The sequence below is a fragment of the Geospiza fortis genome, unplaced genomic scaffold (assembly GCF_000277835.1).
Source record: "Geospiza fortis unplaced genomic scaffold, GeoFor_1.0 scaffold396, whole genome shotgun sequence".
Taxonomy (NCBI): Eukaryota; Metazoa; Chordata; class Aves; order Passeriformes; family Thraupidae; genus Geospiza; species Geospiza fortis.
In genome coordinates, this window is record NW_005054345.1 from 3,000,550 (window position 1) to 3,008,795 (window position 8,246).

The window sequence follows — 8,246 nt, forward strand, 5'->3', positions numbered from 1 at the left end:
GTAAAATGATATCCCTGCTTATAAAAGCAGCCATAGCAAGACTGTAAAATTAAATTGATGCACAAACACTCAATACAGCCTAAGCAAAATATGATATCCCTGACTATCTGGCACTACTGCTGCACACATCTAGTTAGGGTGTCATGAGGCTGCTGCTTAGGAACACAAAATAGAGACCAAAGATTGTTATTTCTCATGGAGGAGGTTTTGGGTTGCTTGTTTTTAACATGGATGGTTAAATTCATGTTTATTTTCCCAATATGCTGCTGGGTTAGGAAAGAAAGCATTGGATAGAAGTTAACTCAGAAGCCTGGGAAACAGGGAAGACACCCTTTAATATGTGTGGTTTGTGGTTAATCTCCTGATTGGTAAAATAAGAGTAATGCCCTTTTGGTGATGATACTTTGGCCCTTTGGCCCTAACTCATTGTGATTTTTCCATGGCAGTAGGACACACAGGCTGGAGGGGAATTTCCCTTTGGAATGCTGCAAGTTGGTGTTTGCACACACATTTCAGAGGGTTTTGTACATGGTCAGGGTGCTGTGCTGTGAGTGTTTCCCCGTTTTAGCTAATGGATCATCACTGCCCATGGAAAAGGTCTCACCTCCCTATGGAAGCCCAGGAATTCCAGGCTCCATCCACGCCAGGGAAAGCCTGGGTGCACAAAATTCCTGCAGATCAGCTGAGGGACAGCAACTTCTTGGACAATGGCAACTTGTGCTAAATCCTTGAGCAATTATTTCTCATCAGAGCTGCTGGATAATTAAGGCTGCTCTCCAAATGAGTGTGGCAGCTCTCACACGTTCACCACTGCGGCCGTGCCGAGCTCAGTGACCCACATAGACAGGGCTGCTGCAGCTCTGGATGAGCCTCCAGCTCACAGCCACACTGCAATGCCACTCATGGAACCAAAATCTCTTTGGTGGCAGCCTTTGAAGGCCATTACAGACATGGCACTTCTCATCCTCAAAGGTGGTCCTACCAGGATTGATGTGCAATGAGGAGAACACGTGGTTTTCTACCAGTCAACAAAAATCTGAATTTCTGAGTGTACATCCCGATGCAAAGGCCCTTTTGGCTGATTTTCTGTCTCTAGGAGGCTCTGAAATTTATCTCTGATCTGGTTGGGTTTCAGGCTGATGCAACAGAAGGGGAAAATCTCTACTTTTGTTGTAAATAAACTTGCAAATTAATCGAGCCATCCTGTTGCCATGCCATCCTAATTCATAAGGCAAGACTTGCTCTCAGTTCCACCTCTCTTTGCTGTGCACAGGTCTAGGAATACATGACAGACCATTGAATGAACGTCTGCAACTTACACCCACTCCATCTTCATGCCACTGCAACCTACACACAGCTAGATTCCACTCCCTGGACTCATTTTCTTGATTCATGTTCAAAATCTGAGTGAGTGAGATTTTATATTTGTCCAGACTTCTTTCTCTGCCTTGCTGGCTGCCACATGGCTGGAATACAGATGCACAAAATGTTTGGGAAAGTCCTGATGAGCCTGTGGCCACAGTGTGAGCCCCTTCCCTCCTGGAAGGTGATCCCCCTGTCACTGATTGTGGATATCCAGAGTTATTCAGGCTGCTCTCTCAAAAGTATATTCAGGGGGAGGGGGAAAAGTTCTGCTGTCAGAAATGGATTTTTAATTTGATTTTTTATCAACCATCTTGCTAATGCTGCTGTGGTCTCCCACATCTCTTACCAAAACTCATTCCCATGATGGAACCTAAATGCTTTTCTTAAAATCTGTAGGATATTCTTCTGCATGGAATCTCACAACCTTTTTTCCCCAGTAGTTGATTTATTAAAAATACTCAATCTCAACTGGACCAGTTCCTCAAGAACTCACCCCAATGGCTTCTGAAGGAAGGGGAAGCCTCCATAAAATATCAGAGGCAGAATTTCACAGCCATAACAGCGAGGGAAGCATCAAATCTAGGGACATAATCACATTGAGTTCCTGATGATCCTTATAATGTGGGAGATTATTTAAAGTCATACATCTTCCAGAGTTGTTTTTTTTTTCAATTTAATAATATTTGAAAGAAGCCACTCAAGCCGCTCCAACCAAGATTTCTGATGCAAGAACTCCCCACCGCAGACCCAAAATAGCAGAATTATGAGCGCTAAAAGTGTCTAGCAAGGCTTTTTATTTTAATTCATATTTGAGAAAGGTTTCTAGCAGCTGGGGAAAGTAAGGGCTGTATTCATAAAACCCTTGGCTATTTGCCACACAAATGGTGCTTTTATTGAGCGGGGGGCAGTGGGGTGGGGGGCAGGGGGAATGTGCCTATTCCGCATCAGGAATGTGTTTCTCCGATTCATAAATCCTCCTCCTCTCCCCCAGCTGACTGAAGGAAACCTTTCTCAGTTTGCCACTGTGATGAGAGAGGGCCAGAGTGATTCCCTGAGAGTGCCAGGGCCAGGGAGAGGGAGGCATTTCAGTTAAAACAGCACGGTTATTAAAAACGCACACACACACAAACAGGACTATGTGCTACAGCCCGGCCCAGGGACAACAGCGGGGACAAATCTGTCAAAGGTACAGCCAACCCATCATACTCACAGCCTGCCACCGAGTGTAATGCCCTGCCATAAATACTGACATTTTTCAGAACAGGTCTGAGAGTTTCCAGCCTAAAATGCCCTCTCAGACACAGGCAGGGAGGAGGAATGAGTTACGAGGATGGGGAACTGAAACACAGACAGATTGAGGCTAAATAAAAATAATATAATACCTAGGTTTGCTTAAAAAATGGGGATTGAAGGTGATATGTTGACACAACTGGAAATGGGAACTAGAACTCCTGATTTCCCCCAGGTAAAGCTTTGTCCTGAGCTGCAGGTAGCACAAGGCACTAAAGATGCTCCTAAGATGCAGAGGAATATCAGCCCATGGGTTGTTCTGGGCTTAGTGACCTCACAGCTCAGCCCTGTTAAAAGCAGAGCAGTTTGGGTTAATCAGAGAGGTCTAACTTTTGGCAGATTCCCAGGTGGGGAGCTTGAAAGCAAGAATAAAATAAAAGCCACTTAAAGATTAGGGCTTGGCAGCAGCCAAGTGGAAGGTTTGGATGGGGATTTTTTGACTTTAGCTCAGCTCCATTTCTCCTACTTTGGGCACTCCAACCCTTAACTGCACGTAACCCTTGACAGCTTTCCCAGCATCCCAGAGGGGATGAACCCAAATCCTGAGGTCCTGGCTGAGACATGAAGCAGGCACTGGACGTGCAGGGGCTGAGCTCACAGCATCCCTCCACCCCAGGCAGGAACATCTGCACACCACAGCCCCATCCAAATCACAGATCCTGACACTTCAGTAAGCCTCACTTCAAGCATTTCTTCGTTTCATGCCATCTGTGTGTGGTTTAATTTTAGCCCTATTCTTGTCCTGGCCATTGTGGACGTGGAGAACACGTTGTTCCTCCCTGCTGGATACAGAAAATGCTTCAGATGGGGCAAGGAAATAATGGACTGAGGATGCAAGGTCACAGATCTTTAAACAGCATTTCATATCAAAAAAGGCTGGATCTACTGCACAGGTCTAAACTCTTCCTCAGTCTGTCCCTGGAATAGATGCTCATGGGTGCCAAGTGAAGGGTGAGGATAAACTTCAAACTCCTCCTCAGCAGCAAGTGCTTTCCCAGTGGAGCTGGGATTATCTCACAGATTATGCCCTAAAAGAAAACAAACTTGGCAAGCCACTGGGAAAAAATGCTACTACAAGCAGCTCACAGTCACTGATTTTGCCTTCACCCAGCTAAAATTTGTCTTCCAGAATTTGCTGCTGAGGCTACAGAGTTTCTGTAGGAACTGTACTGCCCATAATTTGTAAAGAAAAGGAGGGTGAAACAGCATGAAAATAAAAAAAATATACCCTGACCTTTCTGTATAGCTCACCTCACACCCCATATTGGGCTTCATATTTGTGGACAAAGCCTAAAAGATTGATGGCATGATTGCACAATAGGGATTAGTGCATAGAGAATCATAGAATTTTTTAAGTTGGAAAAGACCTCTAGGATCATAGAGCCCAACCACAACTATCTGCTTTAAAAATAACCCCCCAGCCAAACCATCACACTAATCACAGGGCATATAAAAAGATAGCAGGAATTCATTACTATTGCATTTTAATGGGTTGAGGAATCCAATTACTCATTTGTGCCCTTAATAAAATCTTATCCAGAAGTCTCATTCTCATGTAGGAGTAATCCTCTCAGAAATAATGTCCTTCCCTAGCTGCTGGTTAGTGTGTTGTGCACCCAGTGCCTGCACACAGGCAGGCAGTGTCTCCTCAGCAGCCTCCTCATGAACTGGCTGTTTATCATGTGCATGCTTAAAATGTTCTATTTTCAATGCAAGAAATGCCACCCTCCTTCCCCTCTCTCAAACAGAGTTTTCAGCTCACATCCCCATCACAGCATCACATATTGCCACACAGATTTTCACCCAACACCAACAAGAGGCCATAATATGTTCTGGACCCACACCAATTACATTTTTTGAATAATGCTGTTTGTTGTTCCATTATATTACACTCACAAGATTGTATTTGAATAACCAATAATTTTAATAACCCCCAGAAAAGTTAATTTCCAACACTGTAGCACAAATGGTTCAACATCTGCTCTTGCCTGCTACATGGGGTTTGATAAATGGCATCACTTACATAATATAAATGGGAATTGCTTGGTTACAAATCTGATGTGCATAAGCTGCCTCTGATGCATGCAGTTTCTCCAACATTCAAAAAATCCCATTTCACATGTCACAGTTTACCTGCTGCTGCATTATCTCATTAACTATCTCCTCCCAAAACAGACTGGGAATACAAATCCTACCGAAAATCCACAGATTTAGGGCACTTACAAGGGTTGGATAGCATGCCCCAGAAGTTGAGCTTTTGTGTTAACAGATGCACAGCATCCCTGGCATTTTTTTGGTCACATTGAACTGGAAAAATACAGCACCCAAATGTGGTGACAGGGGCAGGGTGTGAGAGGGGAGGCTGGACACAGCTGGAGATGTTCAGCTACAAACCCTTCTGCAGGTTCACAATGGTGGCTGAAGCCAAGTGTTGCAGCAGGCAGCACCCAGCTTTTCCCTGGTGCCCTCCCAGCCCTTCAGCATCCTGCTGCTTAGCCCTGCATTTCCAAAAAAATTCCCTTTGAATATCCAGTGAAAGCAGTTTGGTGCCTGAGAGGAGGACCAGCACAATGTGAGCATGAGCCAGAGACTCTGTGGGAGCTGCAAGGGACCCCCAGGACTCCTGCATCCCACAGAAGGGTGCAAAAAAATCCCACATTTTAGCACTAATTTAGACCTAATTTCTCCTGTAAAAGGAGACAACAGCAGACCAGGGAGAGGGAAGGGCCCGGTGAATTCCATGGCAGCTTTCCCTGTGCCATGGCACAGTCCCTGTCTGTGAGGAGGGCGGACATGCAGCCAGCTGGGATGGGGGCTCCTGGTGTAACAAGAGGCACAGGCAGCAAAGCAAAGGAGAACCAGCCCTGGCAGGATGGATTCAATAAGCCCAAACCCAGAAAACCCGACTGCTACCTCACAGTGACTGAAAAAACAAGAGACAGCCAGCCACAAAGGAAGCAGAGGCATGTGAGGATGCCCTCCCCTAAAGAGGACGTATATCCTGCTGCTCAGATAAGGGATTTCTCAATGAGCAGGGGAAAAGAAAATAGAAGAAGAAAAGATTCTCAGAGATTGCTAACACCCAGTCTCCAGCTGGACTGAACACCATGCAGTCTACATTTGATTTGTGTTTTAAATGACCTGCAACGTTACTACACAAAACAGATCCCTCAGAGATTAATGTAAGCAGGGAGAAGAGATTTCTACTCTGCTTCGCAGTCAAATACCATTTTGTGTGATCTGCACCAAAAATAAAAGCGCCACTTTGCCAGACGCTGGAGTCTCCATCTCCTAGCAACACGCCCCACCCAGCCTTTTCCTGAGACCCTTCAGCAGCTCCTGCCTGCCAGCGCAGCTCCCTTCCCCCGTGTCTGCAAGTGAGGAGCCCATGGTACACATACACACACATAAATGTAGGCTCTCAAAAGCCAGAGGGAAATCAGGCAAACCTTCTCAAGGCTGAGCCCTGGCACTGCTTTCCAGGAGCATCCCAGGCTCTGCTCTCAGCTCTCAGCAACAGTGGGGAGGGTGGAAGGCGCTGACCCACCTGGGGACATCCTTGCTGCCAAGCAAAGCCTTTCTGTGCAAACCTTTAGCCCCCAAAATATATTCTGTAAGTTAAAAAACTTTATTAATTTTAATAATTAATATAAATTAATTATTAATTTGATGTTTCTAATAGACAGCTCCTGTGTGTCAAGAGGCGGTGGAAACACTCACAGCATCAGCTTGCTCTGAGATTTAGTGAAAAATCTCTCATTTCCAGCTCTCAGGAAACAAGCAGGACAGCAGAACTGTGCATCTCCATGCAGCAGCTCTTGTTAAACATATCAATTTAACCATTAAACAAACACCACTCGAGGTCACATCTCTTTGTGTGGTGTTTCATTCAGGCACAGCCAGGGCTTGCCAGGACTGGAAGGGGAGATCAAACAAACCCCAAAGACAGAGCAGAGCTGCCCAGAGCTTGCAGAGTAGAGATTTGCATGGGTTGACAATTTTGCAGCTGCCTGAAGAAGGCAGAGCTTTCTCAGGCATTCCAGGAGATTGTAGCATTGTATCTTATCCAGAGTTTGCTGTTTGTAAATGCTGTTTCTCTTATGCCTTCATGTGCATCAGTTGTTCTTGTTGAACAGAGATGGTTTCATTATCCTACAAATGGTTTTGTGTTACAGCAACCTTTCTGTTCTACCCCCAGCTTGTTATTTTAGTTATTTATGTTATTGGATTTCTTGAATTAAGCTGCTGTTTTATTATTTATGATAGCACAGTTGCATAGGCTGGTCATTATTTTATCAGGGACCCTGTGTTTACACACGCTGTTCCAGCTTCCCAAAAAGCTCTTTATTACCTGGGAGCACAGATTGCATTTGAGACAGCCTTCTGCTACTTTGTGCAGCTGAATGAGAAACAAAAAGCTACAAATTAACACTATTAAAATGTGGCAGGACCACTTTCCAGATAGGCTAGGTGCTGATTTTGGTGTTCAATCACACTGGATTTTTTTTTTTTTTTGGGATGAGCATCCATTCATTCTTTTTTTAATGTAAACAATTCATGTGGCCCGGACAGAGTTTATGTTCTACCCAGGGAGGTGTCACCGCACGCGGGGAGGGTGTACCCCCAGCACAGTGCCACCAAAGGAGGCTGTCACCCCCGGGCAGGTGCATGGCAATTGAAGGTGCACACAGGGGACAGTGCCACTGGATGATGATGTCCTTGTGGCAGAGGCCGCTGCGAAGGGCTGCCACCCCAGGCAGGTGTGTGACAATAGAGAATGTACCCCCCAAACAGTGTCACCCGGGGAGGGCATCACCCCCGGGCAGGTGTGTGACAATAGAGAATGTACCCCCCAAACAGTGTCACCCGGGGAGGGCATCACCCCCGGGCAGGTGTGTGACAATAGAGAATGTACCCCCCAAACAGTGTCACCCGGGAAGGGCATCACCCCCGGGCAGATGCCTCTCTAAAAGGATGTCATGTCACCCCCAGGCAGAAGCGTGGCAACAGAGAATGTACCCTCTGAACAGTGTCACTCGGGAAGGGTGTCACCTCAGTCAGGCGCATGGCAATAGAGAATGTACCCTTTGAACAGTGTCACCCGGAGAGGGTGTCACCCCAGGCAGATGCCTCTCTAAAAGGATGTCACCCCCGGCAGGTGCATGGCAATACAGAATGTACCTTCTGAGCAGTGTCAGCCAGGGAGGATGTCACCCCAGGCAGATGTCTCTCAAAAAGGATGCCACCCCCGGCAGATGCACTGCTCAGGTACCCTCTGAATAGTGTCACCGGAGGCGTGTCACCCCGGCAGGTGCATGGCAACAGGGAATGTACCCTCCGAACAGTGTCACCCCCGGCAAGTGCCTCTCTAAAAGGATGCCATGCCACTCCCGGCAGGTGCACTGTCCAGGTACCCTCTGAACAGTGTCACCCGGGAAGGGTGTCACCCCCGGCAGGTGCCTCTCTGAAGGATGCCATATCACCCCCGGCAGGTGCGTGGCCACAGAGAACGCGCCCCGAGCGGTGCCACCCGCGGAGGGCGTTGCCCCGGCAGGTGCCGCCCCGGTGGGTGTGTCCCCGCAGGTGTCCCC